We start from the raw sequence: 8,618 nt of genomic DNA, 5'->3' as shown, positions 1-8,618 counted from the left end.
AGTAACTTAGGTGGAATGACTGCCATCTTCAGGATTTACTCTTTCAATCACCTCATGCAATTTCATCCCTAAACATATTTTAACTTGAAAACAATATGCTGTGTGGAACTTCAGAAATAGACAGAGTAGAACTCAGTAGGAGGAAGTGATGATACTCCAACTCTCTGCCCTGTGTTTTGTGGTCTTGATTGTCAGACATAGAGACACAGATGAGAACACCCCTAGAAACATAGGTGACTGGCAAGGTTCTGCTTCAGAGAGCGAAAAAGAAGGTTTATAATTCCATACTAAAGGATGTCTACAGGTTTACATTTGGGACAATGTATGGGACTAAGTCTATTTTCAAAAATTGGACCTTAGGTTTAATACTTGATATATACAGATAAAAATAATTTAAAACTCATGGAAGAAAACTAGTACCAATATATAAAAGAGAAACAATTTAAGGAAATATTATACTTAAATGATGCTATGAATTATAAATCTATAACTTTAAAGCTTCTGCAGTCAATATTTTGGCTATAATACCAAACGTAAGAGCATCACAGTAGGATCTCTTATATCTGTTTCAAGTTCTCTCCTCTCTGCTCTTTGCCACTTTCCTGACTTCTAACTAATTACAAGCTGGGTTTACCTGCTTGTAAGTTTTATGTATGCAGATAGTGTGATAGTATGGGCCTAACTGTGCCTGGCTTCTTTTCTTCTTGGTAAGTGAAATAGTGATCAATCTCTCATTGCTGTGTAATTATATGTAATATGATATGTATATATGCATGATATAATATATAATAGGATAGTTAATATGTTCCTCATGGTTTGTCCATTTTAATTGTTGCAACATGTACTAGCTATCTTTTCAGGACTATAAAATATGCCCATCATTCACCTTTTATCATGCAAGTTGGGTTAGGAATTCAGAGCTCTGTAGGTTCCCAGGCATGATGTCTCCACAAAGTTAGGTCTGATAGCACCTTGGTATACAGTGGGTGGTGGGTGACAAAGGCAGGAGTATATTGTTGGGGAGCAGAGTCACATCTAAACAAAAATTAGAGACAAGGGACCAACCCAGGTCTCCATTATAACTCTCTTGTAAGAAATCCCAAGGATTCTTCCATGACCTAACCTCCAGCATCATCACCTTGAAGGCCATGTTCCCAGCACAGGGATCTTTGGAAGGTCCAGGCTATGCTCAAGCCTCAGTGGTAAATAAACATACATTTTCCATTCAGGATGGTGATTTTCAGTCAGGAATGATTTTTCAAAACCAGTGGACATCTGGTAATGCCGACAGACGTTGTTCTGACCTAGGAGATTCTAAGACAGGGCAGGGTATTGCTTGCAACCCCACAAAGCACAGGAAATCTCAGAATGCAAAATTACATGAGCTAATGTATTGTTGAGGGCAAAGAAATCTGGTTCAGGATTCTTATAGCAATCTGACTGCAAACGGTGCGGTGCTGTAGATTATTCAGGCATTTCTCTTGGGTGAATATTTAGAAACATCCTTCCAAGGAATAGGATGACTCAATTTTAGAATATATAAGTGAACAATTTCCCCATAGGATTTTTACCCACTTAACCTTTTTCAGGACCAGCATCAGAGAGCCATGGCTGTTCTGTGCCCTCAACAGCATACCGATCCCACAGGTTTTCTGTTTTAGCATAGTGGCTGGATGGTCACGTTTCTTTTTTCTTTTAATTTATTTTTTCATAATGACCAACGTTTTGACCACATTTTCATCTACCATTGATTATTTTAATGCCCCTTCTCGTGGCATCTCTTTTCTTTTGCTTCTTTTAAAATTAATTTGTCTGTTGTTTATTTATTTAAAGACATTTTTGTTCACGTATTTGTTATAGCCAGTATATAGGATTCTTCTTTTTTAGAACCATTATGGTCCATCCACATGCAACCTGTAGCTGCAAACTAAAATCCAGATCAGAGAACACAAATCAGCAGCTAAGTTTTCCCTTTCTGGTCCTACCCTGGCAAACATCCTGTGTACTCTGCGTTTACACAGCTAACTCCACAGAACTGAGCAACCACTGGCCCTTATCAGTGGCCAGCTCAGTCATTTATCCTGGGAGCACAGAATCACCACTCTTCCAACTCTTTCCTGAAAAGTGATCAGCTCTGGCTCAGAGTCTGGGACAGCTTAAACCTGCAGGAGTGTTTGAAGATGATTTGGATTGGTCATTGGTAGGGAAAGGTCTTTCTCTGCAGAGGGGATCTCAAGAGATCCAACTATGTGCACATCTTTTGAAAGAAGATTGTATGTTGTTATAAAAATATAAAAATAAAAAAGGTATTGTTGTCTTTTACCTGGCTTGGTCCGCACCGCGGTGCCCCAAGATATCTGCTAGATATCTTGGTGGAAACACATCCCAGCCACACACTTTCCTATACTCAAACCCTCACATAAAAGAACACACAACACAATAATCTTAGATCCAATTGGTAAGATATAATTGTCCACTTAAACATACAAAACCCGGTACTATCCATCCCTTGAGAACATTAATAACAATCTGTAAATACACAGAGCAGAATCTTAACATCACCTGTCATCTTGTCCTGCCACGGCTTCTCCGCCCCTCTCTCCCTCCTGTCTCTCCTTTCTCTCTGTCTCCTCCTCTTCCTTCAAATTTATCTCCCACCCATCCTTCCTTCTCCTCCAATGACAGGCCTCCTTCTATCCTGTACCTGCCCCTCACCTGTACTTTACAAATTCAGTGGAGAGGTGGTTCTGGAAGAATGGGGGACTGTAATGACCTTGCCTCTATGTGATGCTCATGCCAGAGCCCTTAGAACTGCATCCCTCACCCACATGTAAAACTTCCACTTATCCTGTGACTTGCGCCAAACATCACTTGTTACTTCCTAAATGAAGAACTCATGCTTATTCACTTCAATTACTCAGACATTAGAAGATAATGTTGGGTATGTTCGCTGTACTTAAAGCTATGTGTAAAGCCCTTGATGTGTATATTAGAATGTTTTTACACATAAAATAATAATCATTAGTTCTATTTTATGTATTCACTGATAAGTGGATATTCAACAACAACAATAACAACAACAACAATAACACAACAACAACAAGAAGAAACCAGCTTGAAATATCCACACTACAACTCACAGACCATACGAAACCCAAGAAGAGGGAAGACCAAAGTGTGGAGGCTCCAGTCCTACTCAGAAAAGGTAAGAAAATGATCATGGGAGGTAGAGGGAGGGAGGGGTCTGGGAGGGAGAGAGGAGGAGGAGGGAAAAAGGGGGCAGGATCAGGTGTAGGAGGAGACAGGGAAGAACTACAGAGGGTCAGGAACTTGAAAGGAGGTGTGTAGCTGTGGGGGATGGGGAACTGTTGGTAGCCACTAGAAAGTCCCAGATGCCAGGGACCTAAGAGTTTCCCAGGACCCAACAGGGATGAAATTATCTGAAATACCCAACAAAGAGAAGAGAGAGAGAACCTGTAGAAACCATAACCAGTGGATAGGCATAGCCCCCGACTGAGGGATGATGGGGCCACCCACCCATCTCAAAAATATTAATCCAGAATTGCTCCTGTCAAAAGGAAATGCAGGCATGAAATGTGGAGCAGAGACTGAAGGACAGGCCACCCAGAGACTGCCCTACCTAGGGATCCATCTCATCTGCTGACACCAAATCCAGATACTATTGTTGATGCCGAGAAGTGCTTACTGACAGGAGCTTAGTATAGCTGTCCCCTGAGAGGCTTTGCCAGAGCCTGATCAATATAGATGTGGATGCATACAGTCAACCATTGAACTAAGCATGGGGTCCCCAATGGAGGAGTTAGAGAAAGGACTGCAGGAACTGAAGGGGTTATTAACCACACAGGAAGAACAACAATATCAACCAACCAGACCTCCCAAAGCCTCAGGGACTAAACCACCAAACAAAGAGTAAGCATAGAGGGACCCATGGCTCCAGCTGCATATGTAGCAGAGGATTACCTTATCTGGCATCACTGGGAGAGCAGCCCCTTGGTCCTGTGGAGGTTTGATACCCCAGTATAGGGGAATGCTAGGGTACTGAGACAGGAAGGGGAGGGTACATGGGAGAGCACCCTCATAGAAGCAGGGTGGGACAGTGGAGGGGATAGGGGGTTTAACTGGGAAGGGGGATAACATTTTAAATGTAAATAAGTAAAATAACCAATAAAATAGATTTAAAAAAGAGATAAAGAGATAAAGAATCATTCATATAAGTTTAGCATTTTTCTTGATTTTGTTCTAGCATGCTCTGAAACATAAATTCACACTCAGATCTTTTAATTTAAAAAAATGGGTTTTATTTTTGACTACCAATAGACAACCGATAACAGGCAACAGAGAGAAGGGACCAACGTGTCTGCCCCATGCCCACTGAACTAATTGCCCTTGATAGATTCTTGAAAATGGGGAGATATTGTTAGTGCAGTGTACCTACTGTAACTCCTGGAAAGCCCTTGTAGAACCCACTGGGTATTAAAAAAAATCAAATATGTGTGACTGTGGAAAGTGAATTTGTAGGGAGAAGAGAAGTTAATGGCAGAAGGGGAACAAGAGGGAGTGGGGGTGAGCAATCACAAATGTATTGCATACAAGTGTGAAAACATTAAAGAATGCATTTAATAAATGAAGAACATCTGCTTTAACTTGGAAGTGCCACTGTCTCTTTTCGATCACAGTTTCAGTGCAAACTTGATCTACTTCCTGTTGATGTCACCTGACACAATCTGAAGGATCTGTTGAACACTCACAGGCTCTGGGTGGGTGTTTTTGCATGGATGATAATGATAGAGATGAGGAGGATGAGAAGGAAAATGAAGGTTAGGATGATGACCCAAGACACCGAGACTGGCTTCCTTCAACAAATAAGTAGGGAAATCTTTGGGTTAAAAAAATGGCATTCACCAGGACAGGAACAGATGGCTCCAGCTCAGAAGGAGCTTGGGCAAACACAACTGGGAAGCTGGGCCCTGCTCCTAAGCATACAGTGAACTAATAAAAGAAAACAAACATCTAGTAGCCAATTTTGAATGAGATAACAAGAGAAAGAACTGTAGCCATCCCAGAGAACATAGAGGAAATCTTGCAGGTAGCATGGTGGTCGTAGCTCTTTCCCTCATCTTGAGAATGTTAAACTTTCTGTTCCCTTACTGGTGATTCACCAGAAGCAAACATGGGCATGAAAGGACATGGGGTTTGGGGCCAAATATACTCATGTTTAAAGGAAGGTGTCATTGTGTGTTTGGAAAGCTCTCGTGATCCCTGAGGTTCAATTTCCTCATCTCTAGGACAAGGTGGATAGAAGCCTCCCTTCCAGGGACTACTAGCAAAGAGAGGTTTCTGGAACCGGCTCTATGACTAATTGTGAGACGTGACTTTCACTGGGCTGTTCTCAGAGTCACCACCTTTGGGGAAGGAAGCCCGCAAGAGCTCCTGAGTAGCTGCAATAGAAGCTTCATCAGCTCCCATACAAGCTCTGGAACTGGAAGACCTTGTGGGGGTGTTCTGCCTCTGGCAAGAGCCAAACCTGTAGGTTCTTCTTGTAGATCAGACCTTATATGTGAGCTGCTTCCCATGGATTAACCCAGGACTAAAGGAGGAGTACTTCTGTCACAAAGGTATGTCTGGGTGATGCATTAGAATGGGACACTCAAATTCACCATTCCCTAGACCTCTACATCCTAAGAGCACCGTCCCCTTTGCCTTAAGAGACTCTAGTTGGATTCAAACCTGCTGCTCCTGGACTATGCCTCACTTTACCTGCACTTTAGCTTCCAGCCCCATCTGCTTTCCTTGCTGGATTTCCTGGTGAGACTTTGCCACAGAACTCATTGAACTCCTCAGAGCTACTGGCTTCTCTATGCAGGTTCTACCTTGGGCATCATTACATGTGTCTTAGAGTACTGATAAGGGAACTTAATCTCTAAATGTGGATCTGGCATGGGGTGAATTGGCACAAAATTGGCAATGGTCAGTCAGGCTGATTTTCTGTGGCATGGGAAAGTAACTGTTGGGAAACCGAGCTGGATGCCCTATGACTGCCCTGGGGATGAATGGTTTGTAGCACCAGTTTTGGCTTTGATCGACAGCTGCTCCTGTTCATTGAGCTCAGTCACGTGTCACGTTGTGGATTCCATGCTGTAGATGACTTCTTTTCTCCTCACTGATTCACTGTGTGGATCCCATGAGGCAGAGAACAGTAAATTCTTTCACGTAATAACTGGAGAAACTGAAGCTTTGACACGATTTCTTGTTAAGGCTCAGAATGACTTTATCCGAACATTCTGACTCTGACTTTATGCTTGATGTTTGGCCTAAGGCACGGATGGGGAGGGTTCCGGATCTGCCCCTGCTGCCCTAGATTCATGACTGTCCCATGAGAGTCAAGAAGAATGCTGAGTGGTTGTCAGTGGCTTGCACAATGCTCCACTCTTCCAATACTGCTTAAAATGTGACGTTCTTCAGAAATCAGATCTTTGCAGATCATAGATGGGGCATCTCATGATGAACCTGATGGATGTGCCTTTTATATCCACAGTCAAGTGAGTAGTGCACCATGTACTACTCCCTGGTCTTATGTCATGTCCGTCTTCCATGTTATCTTTAGTTCTGGCTTCAGCTCCTTCAGTTGGATTTTCTCCTGATACTAATATCTTTATTTCATTAATCTCGTCAGGAAAATACTTCAATATTGAAATATTCAATATAATTGCCATAGAATTTTTTTTAAAAAACAAATGATTCTCTTCAGGACTATCTCTTTGCCTGGATTGCTAGTTTACCTTATTATTCTTATTGTCAGCTTTCTTATTATTAATTCTGCGTTTTCAATTGTTTTTTATTTTGTCTAATTTCATCAAAATGAATGGTTTGGGTTTTTTCTAATGTGGTAAATTATCTGTCTGAGTGTTTAAACATCCTTATTTTCCTACAATTTTGTACTTTTGTGGTTTATTTTTGCTCTGAATGTTTTTAGATCTACTTGCTTATTTATTTAAGATTTGAGAGCTACCCATGAGAAACATTTATACTTTAATTTCTAGTAGTATATTTTTCAAATTTTTATATTATAAAATTTCTATATTAAGTTAGTACTTGCCTCAGAATAAACTGAAGAAACTTCATTCTTTTTTAATCTCTAAAAAGCTTTGTGTGAAATTGATCTTTATTTTTAATATTTAAAACAATTTATTAATTAGACTCTATTGGGTTTGGAGCTTTCTACATGAGAAAGATATTAAATTGTTTCAGTCTTAGAAGAGTTTTCATAATCATAACAAAGTTGCTTTTCCAAGGAAAATTTGAGACCATTGTTAAATCTATTAGTTTCAAGTTAATAAGATATCAAGGGCCAGTAAGGTGGCTCAGTAGGTGAAGATGCTTGCTGCATAAGCTTGAAAACCCAGGTTCAATCCTCAGAACACAGGTAAGAGTGGAAGGAGAGAACTGACTCTACACCAAGTTATCCTTTGACCTCTATATGCACACTGTGACATGTGCACCCCACCCTCCCATCCACTACTACCACTAATAAAACAGAGCTTTAAAATATTTTATCGATTATCGCTATTGTCTGTGAGGTCTGTAGTGATGCTCATTTGACTCCTGACATTGATAACGTATATTCTGTTCTCTTCTTCCCTGTCCTACCATAAGTGGGAAACTCTTTGGTTTCACCTTTCACTTTTCATTATCCTTTCTTTTTTAAACCAAAATTTTGTTAAGTTTTTTGTTTTGATACAAGAAGGACCTATGTGCTGATTTTAGAATAAAGGAATTTTACAAAGAGACTCTTAGATTGGCTATGCTTAGAAAACCTCTATTCTTCAAAAATATTTAAAGGCTCACTTAAACACTGTACTTGAAATTGTTCATTGAAGCACAAAAGTGCAAATTATCAATCTCACAATTTTCATATTTTCTCTTTATCCACATATTTCCAGAATGAATGTTTTATGTCCTGCTCTGGTGGATAACGATGGGCATAATTAGAAGACATCATACACACACTACATATTCCTGTATAAAGGCCCTAGTTTTGAATTGCTATTTTTCTGTTGCATATTTGTTTTTTTATATTTATTATTCATATGAGGAGCATTCCTCTGCTTCTGTTTTCCAGAACGGATTGTAGAGACTTGGACTAGGTGTCTTGTTGCTACAGCAAAGTATTCAACAAAGGCAATTGAAGGAAAGACAGGCTTGTTTTCACGCACAGTATGAAATTATGGTCTATCATGAAGTAGAAGTCATGGCAGCAGGAGCATAGGCAACTGGTCACATTGTATCCGCAGTCAGGAAGTGGAGAGAGACAACTGCTGGCATTTAGTGTGCTTTCTTATTTTTATGAAGTCCAACCTTCCAGGTCATGGTGTGGTGTTCCCAACCTTAGGATGAGTCCTCATTCGTGATTAACCCAGTCTAGAAAATCCCTCGCAGATATGCACAAAGAATCATCTCCCAGGTGATTCCAGATCCTGTCAGGCTGATGATAAGCAATCTTCATTGAAGATATCTGTCACTCTTTAGGAGTTTAGAAAAACATACCAGCAACATTATCCGTGTCAGATGTTTGCTGTCATGGAAGGTGGTTAATCATT

This window comes from Rattus norvegicus, chromosome 13 (assembly GCF_021556685.1).
Source record: "Rattus norvegicus strain SHRSP/BbbUtx chromosome 13, alternate assembly SHRSP_T2T, whole genome shotgun sequence".
In the NCBI taxonomy this organism is placed as follows: domain Eukaryota; kingdom Metazoa; phylum Chordata; class Mammalia; order Rodentia; family Muridae; genus Rattus; species Rattus norvegicus.
The sequence above is the reverse complement of the archived record's forward strand: the minus strand, read 5'-3'. Positions refer to the sequence as shown.